We start from the raw sequence: 15,584 nt of genomic DNA on the forward strand, positions 1-15,584 counted from the left end.
TAATGGGCGAGAATGGAGTAGATGGGGGAGAATGAAGTGGAATGGTGTAGAATGGGGTAGAATGGGGTAGAATGCACTAGAATGAAAAGGAATGGAGTAGAATAGGGGAGAAAGGAGTAGAATGGGGTAGAATGGAGTAGAATGAAAAGGAATGGAGTAGAATGGGGTAGAATGGAGTGGAATGGAATGGAATGGAGTAGAATGAAGTAGAATGGGGTAGAATGGAGTGGAATGGAATAGAATGGAGTAGAATGGAAGAATGGGGGGAATGGAGTGGAACAGAATAGAATGGAGTAGGGGAGAATGGAGAATGGAGTAGAATGAAGCGGAATGGAGTGGAACAGAATAGAATGGAGTGGAATGGGGGAGAATGGAGTAGAATGGGGTAGAATGAAGTGGAAAGGTGTAGAATGGAGTAGATTGGACTAGAGGGAATGGAGAATGGAGTAGAATGGACTGGAATGGAGAATGGGAGAATGGGGGAGAATGGAGTAGAATGGAGTAGAATAGGGGAGAATGGGGTAGAATGGGGGTAGAATGGAGTAGAATGGGGGAGAATGGAGTGGAATGGAGCAGAATGGGGGAGAATGGGGTGGAACAGAATAGAATGGGGGAGAATGGAGTAGAATGGAGTGGAACAGAATAGAATGGAGTGGAATGGGGTGGAACAGAATAGAATGGAGTGGAATGGGGTGGAATTGAATAGAATAGAGTAGAATGGAGTAGAATTGAGTAGAATGAGGTGGAATGGAGTAGAATGGAGTGGAATGGAGTGGAACAGAATAGAATGGGGGAGAATGGAGTAGAATGGGGTAGAATGAAGTGGAAAGGTGTAGAATGGAGTAGATTGGACTGGAATAGATTGGAGTAGAATAGGGGAGAATGGAGTAGAGTGAAATGGAATGGAGTAGAATGGAGTAGAATGGAGTGGAATGGAGTGGAATGGAGTGGAATGGAGCAGAATGGGGGAGAATGGAGTAGAATGGAGTGGAATGGAGTCGAATAGGGAAGAATAGGGTAGAATGGGGTAGTATGGAGTAGAATTGGGGAGAATGGGGTGGAACAGAATAGAATGGGGGAGAATGGAGTAGAATGAGGGAGAATGGAGTAGAATGGGGTAGAATGAAGTGGAAAGGTGTAGAATGGAGTAGAATGGGGGAGAAATGAGTAGAATTGAGCAGACAGGAGTAGAACGGAGGGGAATGGAGTGGAACAGAATAGAATAGAATGGAGTAGAGTAGAATGAGTGGAAAGGTGTAGAATGGAGTAGATTGGACTGGAATAGATTGGAGTAGAATAGGGGTAGAATGGAGTAGAGAATGGGGAGTAGAATGGAAGTAGAATGGGAATGGGGGAGAATGGAGGTGGAATAGAATGGGGGAGAGTAGAATAGGGGAGAAAGAATGGGGGAATGGGGGAGAATGGAGTAGAATAGGGGAGAATGGAGTAGAATAGGGTAGAATGGGGGTAGAATGGGGGTAGAATGGAGTAGAATGAGGGAGAATGGAGTAGAATGGAGTAGAATGGACTGGAATAGATTGGAGTAGAATAGGGGAGAATGGAGTAGAGTGAAAAGGAATGGAGTAGAATGGAGTGGAATGGGGTGGAATGGAGTAGAATGAAGTAGAATGGGGTGGAATGGAGTGGAATGGAGTAGAATGAAGTAGAATGGAGTGGAATGGAGTAGAATGGAGTAGAATGGGGAGGGGAGATGGGGGAGGAGTAGAAGGAGAATGGGGGAGAATGGAGGAATGGAGTAGAATGGAGTAGAATGGAGTAGAATGGAGTAGAATGGAGTGGAATGGAGGAGAATGGAGTAGAATGAAGCGGAATGGAGTGGAACAGAATAGAATGGAGTGGAATGGGGGAGAATGGAGTAGAATGGAGTAGAATGGAGGGGAACAGAATAGAATGGAGTAGAATGGAGTGGAATGGGGTAGAACGGAGTGGAATGGAGTGGAATGGAGCAGAATGGGGGAGAATGGGGTGGAATGGAGTGGAATGGAGTGGAATGGAGTAGAATGGGGGAGAATGGTGTGGAACAGAATAGAATGGGGGAGAATGGAGTGGAATGGAGTAGAATGGGGTAGAATGAAGTGGAATGGGGTGGAATGGGGTAGAATGGAGTAGAATGGAGTAGAATTGAGTAGAATGGAGTAGAATGGGGTGGAATGGAGTGGAATGGAGCAGAATGGGGGAGAATGGGGTGGAACAGAATAGAATGGGGGAGAATGGAGTAGAAAGTAGGGGTAGAATGTAGTAGAATGGAGTGGAATGGAGCAGAATGGGGGAGAATGGGGTGGAACAGAATGGAGTAGAAGAATGGGGAGAATGGGGTAGAATAGGGGAGAATGGGGTAGAATGGAGTAGAATGGGGGAGAATGGGGTGGAACAGAATAGAATGGGGGAGAATGGAGTAGAATGGAGTGGAAAGGTGTAGAATGGAGTAGACTGGGGAATAGGGGAGAATGGGGTAGAATGGGAATAGAATGTATGGGGAGAATGGAGTAGAATAATGGAGAATGGGGTAGAATGGAGTAGAATGGGGGAGAATGGTGTGGAACAGAATAGAATGGGGGAGAATGGGTGGATGGAGTAGAATGAAGAATGGAAAGAATGGAGTAGAATGGGGTAGAATAGAATGGAAGGAGAATGGTGGTAGAAGAATGGGGAGAATGGAATAGAATGGAGTGGAAAGGTGTAGAATGGAGTAGACTGGACTGGAATAGATTGGAGAATGGGGGAGAATGGGAGTAGAATGGAGTGGAATGGGGTAGAATAGGGGAGAATGGGGTAGATTGGGGGTAGAATGGAGTAGAATGGGGGAGAATGGGGTGGAACAGAATAGAATGGGGGAGAATGGAGTAGAATAGGGGAGAATGGAGTAGAATGGAGTAGAATAGGGGAGAATGGGGTAGAACAGAATAGAATGGGGGAGAAGAATGAGTAGAATGGAGTTGAATGGGGTAGAATGAAGTGGAAAGGTGTAGAATGGAGTAGATTGGACTGGAATAGATTGGAGTAGAATAGGGGAGAATGGGGTAGAATGGGGGTAGAATGGAGTAGTATGGAGTAGAATGGGGGGAATGGAGTAGAATGAAAAGGAATGGAGTAGAATGGAGTAGAATGGACTGGAATAGATTGGAGTAGAATAGGGGAGAATGGAGTAGAGTGAAAAGGAATGGAGTAGAATGGAGTAGAATGGAGTGGAATGGGGTAGAATGGAGTGGAATGGAGCAGAATGGGGGAGAATGGAGTAGAATGGAGTGGAATGGAGTCGAATAGGGTAGAATGGAGTAGAATGGGGGAGAATGGGGTGGAACAGAATAGAATGGGGGAGAATGGAGTAGAATGGACTGGAATAGATTGGAGTAGAATAGGGGAGAATGGAGTAGAGTGAAAAGGAATGGAGTAGAATGGAGTAGAATGGAGTGGAATGGGGTAGAATGGAGTGGATGGAGTCGAATAGGGGAGAATGGAGTAGAATGAAAAGGAATGGAGTCGTATAGGGGAGAATGGAGTAGAATGGGGTAGAATAGAGAATGGGGTAGAAGAATGGGGGAGAATGGGGTGAACAGAATAGAATGGGGTAGAATGGAGTAGAATGTAGAATGGAATAGATTGGAGTAGAATAGGGGAGAATGGAGTAGAGTGAAATGGAATGGAGTAGAATGGAGTGGAATGGAGTGGAATGGAGCAGAATGGAGTAGAATGGGGGAGAATGGGGTGGAACAGAATAGAATGGGGGAGAATGGAGTAGAATGGAGTAGAATGAAGTGGAAAGGTGTAGAATGGAGTAGATTGGACTGGAATAGATTGGAGTAGAATAGGGGAGAATGGGGGAACAGAATGGAGAATGGGTAGTAGAATGGAGTAGAATGAAAAGGAATGGAGTAGAATGGAGTAGAATGGAGTAGAATGGAGTAGAATGGAGTGGAATGGGGGGAATACAATAGAATGGAGTAGAATGGGGTGGAACAGAATAGAATGGGGGAGAATGGAGTAGAATGGAGTAGAATAGGGGAGAATGGGGTAGAATGGGGGTAGAATGGAGTAGAATAGGGGAGAATGGAGTAGAATGGAGTGGAATGGGGTAGAATGGAGTGGAATGGAGTGGAATGGAGCAGAATGGGGGAGAATGGAGTAGAATGGACTGGAATAGATTGGAGTAGAATAGGGGAGAATGGAGTAGAGTGAAAAGGAATGGAGTAGAATGGAGTAGAATGGACTGGAATAGATTGGAGTAGAATAGGGGAGAATGGAGTAGAGTGAAAAGGAATGGAGTAGAATGGAGTAGAATGAAAAGGAATGGAGTCGTATAGGGGAGAATGGAGTAGAATGGGGTAGAATAGGGGAGAATGGAAGTAGAATGGGGAGAATGGGGTGGAAAGAATAGAATGGGGGAGAAGTGGAACAGAATAGAATGGAGTGGAATGGAGTGGAATGGAGCAGAATGGGGGAGAATGGAGTAGAATGGAGTAGAATAGGGGAGAATGGGGTAGAATGGAGTAGAATGGGGGAGAATGGGGTAGAATGGAGTAGAATAGGGGAGAATGGGGTAGAACAGAATAGAATGGGGGAGAATGGAGTAGAATGGAGTAGAATGGTGTAGAATGGAGTGGAATGGAGTAGAATGGGGTGGAACAGAATAGAATGGGGGAGAATGGAGTAGAATGGAGTAGAATAGGGGAGAATGGGGTAGAATGGAGTAGAATGGGGGAGAATGGGGTAGAATGGAGAGAATGGGATGGGGGAGAATGGGGTAGAATGGAGTAGAATAGGGGAGAATGGGGTAGAACAGAATAGAATGGGGGAGAATGGAGTAGAATGGAGTGGAATGGAGTAGAATGGGGGGAATGGAGTAGAATGAAAAGGAATGGAGTAGAATGGAGTAGAATGGAGTGGAATGGGGTAGAATGGAGTGGAATGGAGTGGAATGGAGTGGAATGGAGTAGAATGGGGTGGAACAGAATAGAATGGGGGAGAATGGAGTAGAATGGGGGAGAATGGAGTAGAATGAAAAGGAATGGAGTAGAATGGAGTGGAATGGGGGAGAATGGAGTAGAATGGAGTGGAATGGAGTCGAATAGGGTAGAATGGAGTAGAATGGAGGAGAATGGAGTAGAATGAAGCGGAATGGAGTGGAACAGAATAGAATGGGGGAGAATGGAGTAGAATGGGGTAGAATGAAGTGGAAAGGTGTAGAATGGAGTAGATTGGACTGGAATAGATTGGAGTAGAATAGGGGAGAATGTGGTAGAATGGAGTGGAACAGAATAGAATAGTGGAATGGGGTAGAATGGAGTGGAACAGAATAGAATGGGGGAGAATGGAGTAGAATGGAGTAGAATAGGGGAGAATGGTGTAGAATGGAGTAGAATAGGGGAGAATGGGGTAGAACAGAATAGAATGGGGGAGAATGGAGTAGAGTGAAATGGAATGGAGTAGAATGGAGTAGAATGGAGTGGAATGGGGTAGAACGGAGTGGAATGGAGTGGAATGGAGCAGAATGGGGGAGAATGGGGTGGAACAGAATAGAATGGGGGAGAATGGAGTAGAATGGAGTGGAATGGGAGTCGAATAGGGTAGAATGGAGTAGAATGGAGTAGAATGGAGTGGAATGGAGGAGAATGGAGTGGAACAGAATAGATTGGGGGAGAATGGAGTAGAATGGGGTAGAATGAAGTGGAAAGGTGTAGAATGGAGTAGATTGGACTGGAATAGATTGGTGTAGAATAGGGGAGAATGGAGTAGAGTGAAAAGGAATGGAGTAGAATGGAGTAGAATGGACTGGAATAGATTGGAGTAGAATAGGGGAGAATGGAGTAGAGTGAAAAGGAATGGAGTAGAATGGAGTAGAATGGAGTGGAATGGGGTAGAATGGAGTGGATGGAGTCGAATAGGGGAGAATGGAGTAGAATGAAAAGGAATGGAGTCGTATAGGGGAGAATGGAGTAGAATGGGGTAGAATAGGGGAGAATGGGGTAGAATGGAGTAGAATGGGGGAGAATGGGGTGGAACAGAATAGAATGGGGGAGAATGGAGTAGAATGGAGTGGAATGGAGTCGAATAGGGTAGAATGGAGTAGAATGGGGGAGAATGGTGTGGAACAGAATAGAATGGGGGAGAATGGAGTAGAATGAAGTGGAAAGGTGTAGAATGGGGGAGAATGGAGTAGAATGGAATAGAATGAAGTGGAATGGTGTAGAATGGAGTGGAATGGAATAGAATGGGGGAGAAAGGGGTGGAACAGAATAAAATGGAGTAGAATGGAGTAGAATGGGGTAGAATGGAGTAGAATGAAGTGGAAAGAATGGAGTAGAATGGAGTGGAATGGAGTCGAATAGGGGAGAATGGAGGAGAATGGCGTAGAATGAAGTGGAATGGTGTAGAATGGGGGAGAATGGGGTGGAACAGAATAGAATAGAGTAGAATGGGGTAGAATGGAGTAGAATGAAGAGGAATGGTGTAGAATGGGGTAGAATGGAGTGGAATGGAGTCGAATAGGGGATAATTGAGTAGAATGGGGTAGAATGGAGTGGATTGGAGTAGAATGGGGGAGAATGGGGTGGAACAGAATAGAATGGGGGAGAATGGAGTAGAATGAGGGAGAATGGGGTAGAATGGAGTAGAATAGGGGAAAATGGGGTAGAATGGGGTAGAATGGAATGGAATGGGGTAGAATGAAGTGGAATGGATTAGAATGGGGTAGAATGGAGTAGAATGGGGGAGAATGGAGTAGAATGGAGTAGAATGTGGTACAATATTAAAACCCTCAAGAAAAGAGCATATTTCATTTCTTCCAGTATGTGTATATATGTATATATATGTAGGTTTATATATTTATACCTAATATAAGTATGTATATTTAGTAGTATAGTAAATAGTGTCTCATGTGTGCCACCTACCTATTCTATGTACATACATAAGTCCTTTATTCTAGGTTGTCTGTAAGATATTACTTTTAGCGATAAGACCGCCTTTTGTAATTATTTTACTATTTACTGTATTTTCTTATTATTTTATCCATGTACACAATGGAGAGATTTTTTTTTTCTCTCAGCCTTTGCTGGTTTTCATTTTTTTTTATTTTTTTATTATAATATATATGTGTTATATATCTCCCTTTTCATAGGGGTAATACATTCAAACACGCGGGCCTTAGCCGAGCGTGGATGAGTTATGAGGATGATAAAAGTGAAAACGACAGAAATATAAATACGGTATTTTTATATATTATAGAAATATAAATATATTATTATTGCTATTATTATTATATTTTCTCCAAAAATAATTGCAATATCCCTAGATTACTATACGTGATCATATTGCCGATACTTTATATAATGTACATTGCCCTAATTTGCTTCAAACGGCAAGAAAATAATAAGATCATTACATAAATAAATAATCCTGGACAATCAACACAGCTCTATCTAGTCCCACGGTAGAGTTTGTGTTGTTGGTACTAGACAACTGATATAAATACTTAGATATTTTTCTAAACACATCCATAATATATAGAAAACACCCAGCCGATACAAACAATCATACTCATGAATAGAAATATTTACACCGTGTGAGGAATCGAACCCGCAACCATTAGAAGTACGGTTAGCGGTGTGCTAAACCGCGGGACCATCGAGACCAATATAAGAGAAGACATAGTAATGGGTAACAAAATCCACCACATTTCATCAAATAGCTTTCACAATCAGCACCAATCGTAAAATGTAAACCCCGAACTCCAATCCTCGAGCCGAGTATATAAAACAGTATATCAGCAAATCACATTAGAGAGTGAATCCATAAGAGATACGTCTGCCCCTCTCGCCATAATCATTTAGAGGCGTGGATAGAATCGATAAAAGTTTCAACTCTACCACACAATAATAACGATTTTTTTCCGATTCGGGGCAGCTCTAGCACGCGAAATGGAGTACACAACCGGTTTTTATCAGAATCCCCACTAAAGGAGTAACACAATACGAAAATATGTTTCTATACAGATTTGGAAGGATAATTGAGAGTGGCTCGGAATGGAAATTGTTAAATTCGACGAGTTCTTGTTTCTGGAATGTGGGAATAATGTTGAGAATGCATTCGAAAATTGAAAAAAGTTTAGGTACTCGAGAACATGACTTATGCTATTTTTTTAAGGGCAAAGGACAGAAATTCATGCGGTTTAATGTAAGTGGTTAGTGTGAATGAATATCTGTACAATTGCAGCTGTGGTACTGGCATATTAGAAAGTTTATGTCTGGAATATGTCCGACTTATTCGTTATATTCGAGAACTACACAGAGACTGTCTGCTCTAGTCACTGCGACGGTTTTATTTCATTCCTACTCTGTATGGTATGGTATGGTAATTTTAATAATTTTATACAATTTACTATAAAGTAAAACACAAAATCATTAACTTGTCAAATGTGACTGAATCTGCAGTAGAAAAAAAATACTATTCAAATAATTTACAAAGATTTAAATGTCATATCAGTTTAATAATACCATTGCAGAGAATTCGATTATCTATTATGATTTCTATTCTATGATCATCATTAAAAACAACGGTTGGTATTTGTTAACAACGAAATACCTAGCTCTAATGTACTAATAACCATAATACTAAGTGGTTCACCCTTAAACACAAGAGGCAACCCTCTTTATGTGCGTTCATGAGTTGAGTCGGTAATTGCCTAGCTTGGTAATGATGTAAGCCTCTTTGCCTGTCTGAAAATTAAAAAAAAGACCCAACAGTTGAGATTTATTAATACCAATGAGTTTGACGACCTCGGTGGTCTAGCGGTTTAGGATACCGCCTTACGTCCGATAGTCAAAATACAAATTTCAAAAATCATTTATTCATAGGACATTTTAGCCGCTTACGAACGTAAAATTTTTTATATTATAATTTTTTCCTACCGTCCAGATCAATATACAGATTCAATTGGGAAGAACTGGCACGAAACAAAATTAAATTTCTTATTTACTTACATAGGTGTCAATGTCTAACATTAAATGAATATCCGTGCTTGAACAACTATTGCCATGCATGCTCGTCATTTTATTCACTTTTTCTAAACGGTACTTGGGGACAGTAATATCTTTAAATCTAGTATTAATATTATGAATATTGCTGTTTTTTGGAAATTAGTGAATATTTTCATGAACATGTGGAATATTTGAGTGTATAAATTGAGAAGCAACGGTGAGAATATTTGTCTCTTTGAATTTCGCTCTTAATGAGTCACGACTCCTCAAGAAACTCTTTAAAAATATGACAGAATATATATCAAAGATAGATAATTATATCAAAGATAATACAATCTATACCCGGATATTAATGCCTACTACCGTGCAAGGATTCACGCTCAGCGACCGGTAACTAACGAGTGGAACTTAGAGAATATTAGCCAACTTTGTGAAAACTGTAGCAAACTTGAACAGAGCCTTCGTAGCATCTAATTAAGTCACTATTTCCGAACGAATCGTGAAACTACAAATCTTTGCTCCACGATAAAGATCCGAGTTTAATTAGCTTTTGTTTAACGGAGAGACTATGTGGAAGGGTGATGTCAAAGATTATATTAGAGTAGAGTGGCAACTTTTTAAACTCTGATTATTTGATTATTATGTAGATATTGATCCTCGGATGTTGTATAATAATAATAACCCTGAACAATTCCCACGTAACGCCATATTGTCCCAAAGTAAGCAGAGCTTGTTTTATGGGTATTAGTTAACTGACATAAATCCTTTTTTTTGTACTATTTTTTTAACTACCTACATAATATACATAGAAAACATCCAGACCAATATAAACAATCATACTTGAATACAAATGTTTGTACAGTGCGAGAAATCGAACCCGCGACCATCGGAATGTGAGGCAGTGTGCTAAACCAATGGATAAGCAGGTTATCTGACATTAAATTTTGCATTAGATGAATTGCCTGATGAAATGGCTATATTTTTTGCTGCTGGTCAATTATGTTCACATGGACAAAATTGAGGGCAGAAACTAGTTACAGTGTTAATGCGAATTATTAGCAGTTAATGTGTATGAAATCATAAATAAAATCTAATATATTCACTACTGAAACTTCAACAATTACAATTAAAGACAAAATATTAACATCTCTGTAACACATTCTCTAATAGATTGAAAAGATACGGTTAACGTACATTTTACTGGTAAGTTATTAAAATCTCAATAAAAAAAAACTTTTTTTTAGTAACACTGACTTTATGACAGGCTTCACCGTATGAACATGGGGGCGAGAGATGGACGGGACGTACTTAAGTACCGCGCAATCAATCAGGCACGTAGGCGCCTACGCACACCCGGGCGCTCCACGCCGATGTCCCCGGTCGGCTCTCCCATCAATCCCGCCCAATTCAAACAGGGATCGAAATTACAACGGCCTGAGCCGAGGTTCGAACCTCTAGCGGTGCCCTCAGGCCTAAGTTGTATCCGTCAGGCAGGAGTTGGCCTTCAGCGGCTCAACAAATCCTTCCGCGGGATTGGAGTACCAACTGCATTCGCCCCTATCATCCTGTGAAACTGTCAAGGCTAACTGTGGCCTACAGTATTAGAGTAATCCGAAAAAAAATACTTCTACCTGACGACAACGACTTTAGTCAAAGAGCACCGCTAGTGTTATATCTTTACGGATGATAAAAGAATGGTGCACCCGCCTGCGCTAACGGTTTACTCTGGCGGGGCACCAGTAGCGCAGGTCAGGTCAATATCCTATCGTGCCAAATTCATCAGGAATTTATTATGATAGTTTCCAAGGGGATCTGCGTATTAATGTATGGATATGTTATTAATATCTTTATATATAAAAATTACGTGTCACGTTGTTTGTCCGCGAGGGACTCCTAAACTACTAAACCGATTGCAAATTTGATTTACACATTGTGTGTAATTTGATTCAACTTGAAAGATAGGATAGCTTACATCTCAATTTATTGTCGCAATATTAATTTATTGCAAATTATTTTTATATATAAAGAAACTGTTAGCCACAACAACGCATGGCCGGGTCTGCTAGTATGGTAATATAAGTACTTACAACTATTTAATATCCATCATTAATATTTCAAAAAACTAAATAGTTGGGCTTATATACGTCGATGACATTTTCATGGACAATAGTATGACTGTCCAAACTTTTTAATACCCCCAAATATTTGGCGCAAACTGCGAACTGTATTCCAGGCACGCCCGTTTTATTACTTGTTTCGTATTAGTTTAGTTTTGATTGTGCGCTGTTTTACGGAATTTCAAATGTTTGCGGTAATATACGCAATTGTGTATCCGAGGAGATTGATCTGAACATTGGATACTGGGATTTGAACCCCAGCGATCTTTATGTATTTAGACCTTTAGTATTTTTATTATATGATCCTTTTATATTTCACAATTTATTATTCCTTTCCGATCAATCCGTATCCCATTCTAACAGATATAAAAATACATCTGCCTAAACCCTAGCAGTGGGTGGGAATTACTAACACTACCCATGTTAGTAATGTGGACTAATGAACCAATTGCTAGCAATGTACCATGTCAGTTTGACGTCTAGTCAGTTTCTCCAAGGAAACCAGCATGATAAATTCATGGCAAATTTGCCACGATGAGCTAACTGACCTGACCTCATGCTCATCTTACCATCCTCCACTGGTGCCCCGCGTAAACCGTTAGCCATTAGCGCAGGCTGGTGCACCATTTCATTATCATCCACAAAAAAAACATTCAATATGTACGAGGATGTATTTTAATGCCGTAAGTAAGAGTTTTGACAAAAACTTGTGACAAAAACACAACATAACAAATCTACATGGCAGCTGAAATAACAGCATAGTAATACAGAAGTATCAGCGCTGAAGACTTTTAACAAAATATACATCTGAAATTAAAGTTACACAAAACTGTCAGGTAGTATAGACAAATTCAAAAGAGTTAGTGATTACAGTAATAAAAGCTTAAGTAACCACAACAAACTGATTTTACCTAAATGTCGCTTAACTAAAGTTAGTAATCAGATTTTATGGTAATTACATAAGGTTTTACAACAAACTACCTGAGTCTGTTCTAAACATGCCTGAAAAAAGATTAAAATGTCGTGTAAAACACTTCCTTTGTAAAAAAGCATATTATAAAATTGAAGAGTTCGTTAACGATAATAATGTTTTTGTAGAATAACTTAAAATTCATAGCGCTGACAATATTATCTGATTGCACTAAGAATGAGTGCGTAGCGGTTTCTGTGTTGATTATCGTGTGCCTCTTACTTGTTATTTTGTAATTATTTATATAAAAAAACATCTATTCAAAAGAGCAACACTGAAGTTTCTTGCTCATTCTTCTTGTGATGAATCTGTATTCCGAATGAGTGGTAGAATCATAAATATGACTATTCAAAAGTGCTTATATTGAGTTTTTCTGAATAAATATTATTTCTATTTCTATAAAAAAAATACCACAATTGCAGATTAGCCGTAAAATTTGGAGCGAAAATAACTCTTTGCAAATCCAGTGTTACCACACTTTCAGTTGCAGCCCGAAAGTTCCCAACTCCCGTTCAGTGATCTCCTTTGAAGAGATATTTTCCTAAACCGGTAAAATCTGGATGCTGTCGACTACAGATCGCCTGACCTAGTTTATAGCAATCGCCTGAATACATACGAGTGGGAAATTCGCTGCTGAATGTTAATAATTTTCGAGATTCGAAACGGTTAGTTTTTAATTGAAACCTCTTGATTCCAAGAAAAAATTTGATTGAAATTTTTTACCATAGAACGATTCTTATCAATTTATCTTGAATTTTTAATATTCTATATTCGAGGAGCAAAACTTTAGTAGTCCATTTTTAAAAAAGTACACAGCCGGAAGAGTGTGAAATTTTGTACACTTATAGTTTATACAAGGCGTGAAGCATGCTAATATTTTTAATTATGCAAAAAATACATTAAAGCAATAAAAAAAAACATTACACACACACTACCATGTGTGGTGAATTAACTATTATCGCACGGCAACATTGTTGCCGGCTGATTTGAATTTGTACTATGTAATTGTTTGGCTGAAAGGAAATTTCCAGGGCCGTAGAATACTTAATAAAAAAAATCTACGACAGAATATTAAAATAATAAGCCTGTCATTTGAGACCGAATCACTTTCTTGTACATATATATCAATTGTAAATACTTCTATATTATAAATATGTTCATAACCACAATCTGGACTCATCACTTCACCTCCTACTTTCCTGCTGCTACCACAAAGAACATAATAATACACAAATAATAGCAGCACAACATAGCCGCTAAACATATATTTGAGACACACGCATCTATACTCTATTGCTAAAGTCTGTGGTCAAATTGAGAATAGATTAATTTTGTCTTTTTTTTTTATTCTGTATTTCCCTTTTCAGGGAAAGGCTTTTGCCTTTCCCTGAAAAGGGAAATACAGATACACATAAATGAGTTCTTTTGCCTTATGACAATGTCTGTATGGGCTGAGGCCTATACAGACATTGTCTTCAGTAGTGTTTTCATATATTTTTTTACAAATAATTATCTTCACAAGTTATAATCTTGAAATGTTGATATGACGTTCTAAAAATAGGTTTGTAAAATATTATTAGTTATTTAAAATAATTATGCTCTAATTTCGAACACTAGGCGTCCATTAACAATTTATATATGTTGCTCTTTTATTAACTACCACTAGTACAATTTATAAAAAGTCGTCTGCTTAGTCTCACCTTATTCAGCCGCCAAACAGCTTTCCCTATGAACTGTGTTTCGGTCGAAGAGCGAGATAAGCCAAAGAAATGATTGGGTAAAAGAGAAGACATTGTAGTCCTCGGGAATAGTAATATATCACGGGCGTCTTATGATAACGTGATATCCGTAGTGCTGTTTCTATGTATAAACAACGGTTACCATTTCTCATCAGATGGACCATCAGCTGGATTGCCATTCCAAAGACGTAAAGGTCCTCCAAATCATATTTAAATTACTACGTTAGCTATACTTTAAAAGAATACAAATTCTTTTAAAAAACTGGGCAATTTGTTTTACTTTTTTTTAAGTAATGTTTTTGTTATAAAGAAAAAACAAGATTCATCTAATCTTCGATTGAAAATAATAATAATAATAATCTCAGAACAATTCACACAGCGCCATCTAGACCCAAGTTAAGTTAGCTAAAGCTTGTGTTATGGGTACTAGATAAATACATAGATATTTTTTATCATACCATATCACCCAGACCGCTACAAACAATCATACTTATTAATACAAATATTTGTGCCGTGCAAAGAATCGATCCTGCGACCATCGGAAGTAAGGCGGTATGCTAAACAGCCAGACCACCGAGGCCAACAAAAATTGAAAATAATATTGCGTATTAGAATTGCGTTTTGTTTTGTATCAATCGACTTTTTAAAATATTTTTTATTTATTTTAAATAGATTATCTCTCACCCGCCCTTTCCCTTCCTTTCATTATACAATGTCACACTACGTCACACTCCACCTAGCGTGTGACGTACATTATGAAGGATCCCTTACCGACCGATTCAACAAAGAATGAGATAAAACATTAATTTCATTTTTATACAAAACTAGCCAACCAAGGAAAAGAAATGTAGTGAAATCCCATAACTATAACTTACGAGTAAAAGTTCGTGAACCGCGGCTACACTGCGGTAGTAAAATCCCAAGGGAACCGGGACTGTGTGATTGGCCGGGAATGCGCCGAGATTTGCAAGCGGCACCGAGCGCTGAACTAGTTATGCTGACTCGGCTATATTAAATGCATGGGATAAGTTATAGACTTATGAACCTAATTTAAAATAAAAAAAAATATTCCAAACCAAAATTATTATGTATATACCAATCAATATAATAAAATATGTTAAATGTGTAATTATTTATTAATAGTATGTATATAAGTATAGTCTCATGCAAGCAAGTTAAATCATATTCGAAATTATATTTTTTCTTATATTTGAATTTTTATTATTAGTATACAACTAATAAAAAAACTATATGTATAAAAAATACATGTATGTTTATTCACGTTCAAAATTATGTTTTCTTTTGTATTTTTAATTTTAACTTTGTTAATTAAACCGTCCACTTTATTCTCTGTTTGCCCAATGGTTGATTGGTAGAAAATGGCTCAAGTTTAAGACCGTTAAATGCACTTGGACCGCCATATGAAATTAAAAAAAATAAGTAAATATATAATAGAACCTTACGGTTTTTGTGCATATATTTGAATTCCTGCTGTCCAGTTCTGCTAGCTTCTTCAGTTGAGATGAACTGGCAAAGAAACTCAACTGGTACATTTTTATATTTTTTTTGATCAGTTCCAATAATAATAATAATAATACACAATCACTACCCATTTTTAAGAGCTCGGTTAAATCCCATTACCTCTCCACTTAAATCTCCCTGTATTCCTTCTTGCTATGTCTCTTGTTTCTTTGCATATGACATTGTTGTTTTGTACTTGTATTTATATATTTATATTTGTATGTATATATTTTATATATAGTAT

General features: G+C 38.8%; 1 pseudogene; it reads left to right on the forward strand.

Moving 5' to 3' along the window:
- Nucleotides 1–557: 557 nt before the first annotated feature.
- LOC131846551 (uncharacterized) lies at nucleotides 558–6,507 on the forward strand (annotated as a pseudogene).
- The last annotated feature ends 9,077 nt before the right edge of the window (nucleotides 6,508–15,584 follow it).

This window comes from Achroia grisella, unplaced genomic scaffold (genome assembly GCF_030625045.1).
Source record: "Achroia grisella isolate CSIRO2021 unplaced genomic scaffold, CSIRO_AGI_Agris_v1 utg511, whole genome shotgun sequence".
In the NCBI taxonomy this organism is placed as follows: Eukaryota; Metazoa; Arthropoda; class Insecta; order Lepidoptera; family Pyralidae; genus Achroia; species Achroia grisella.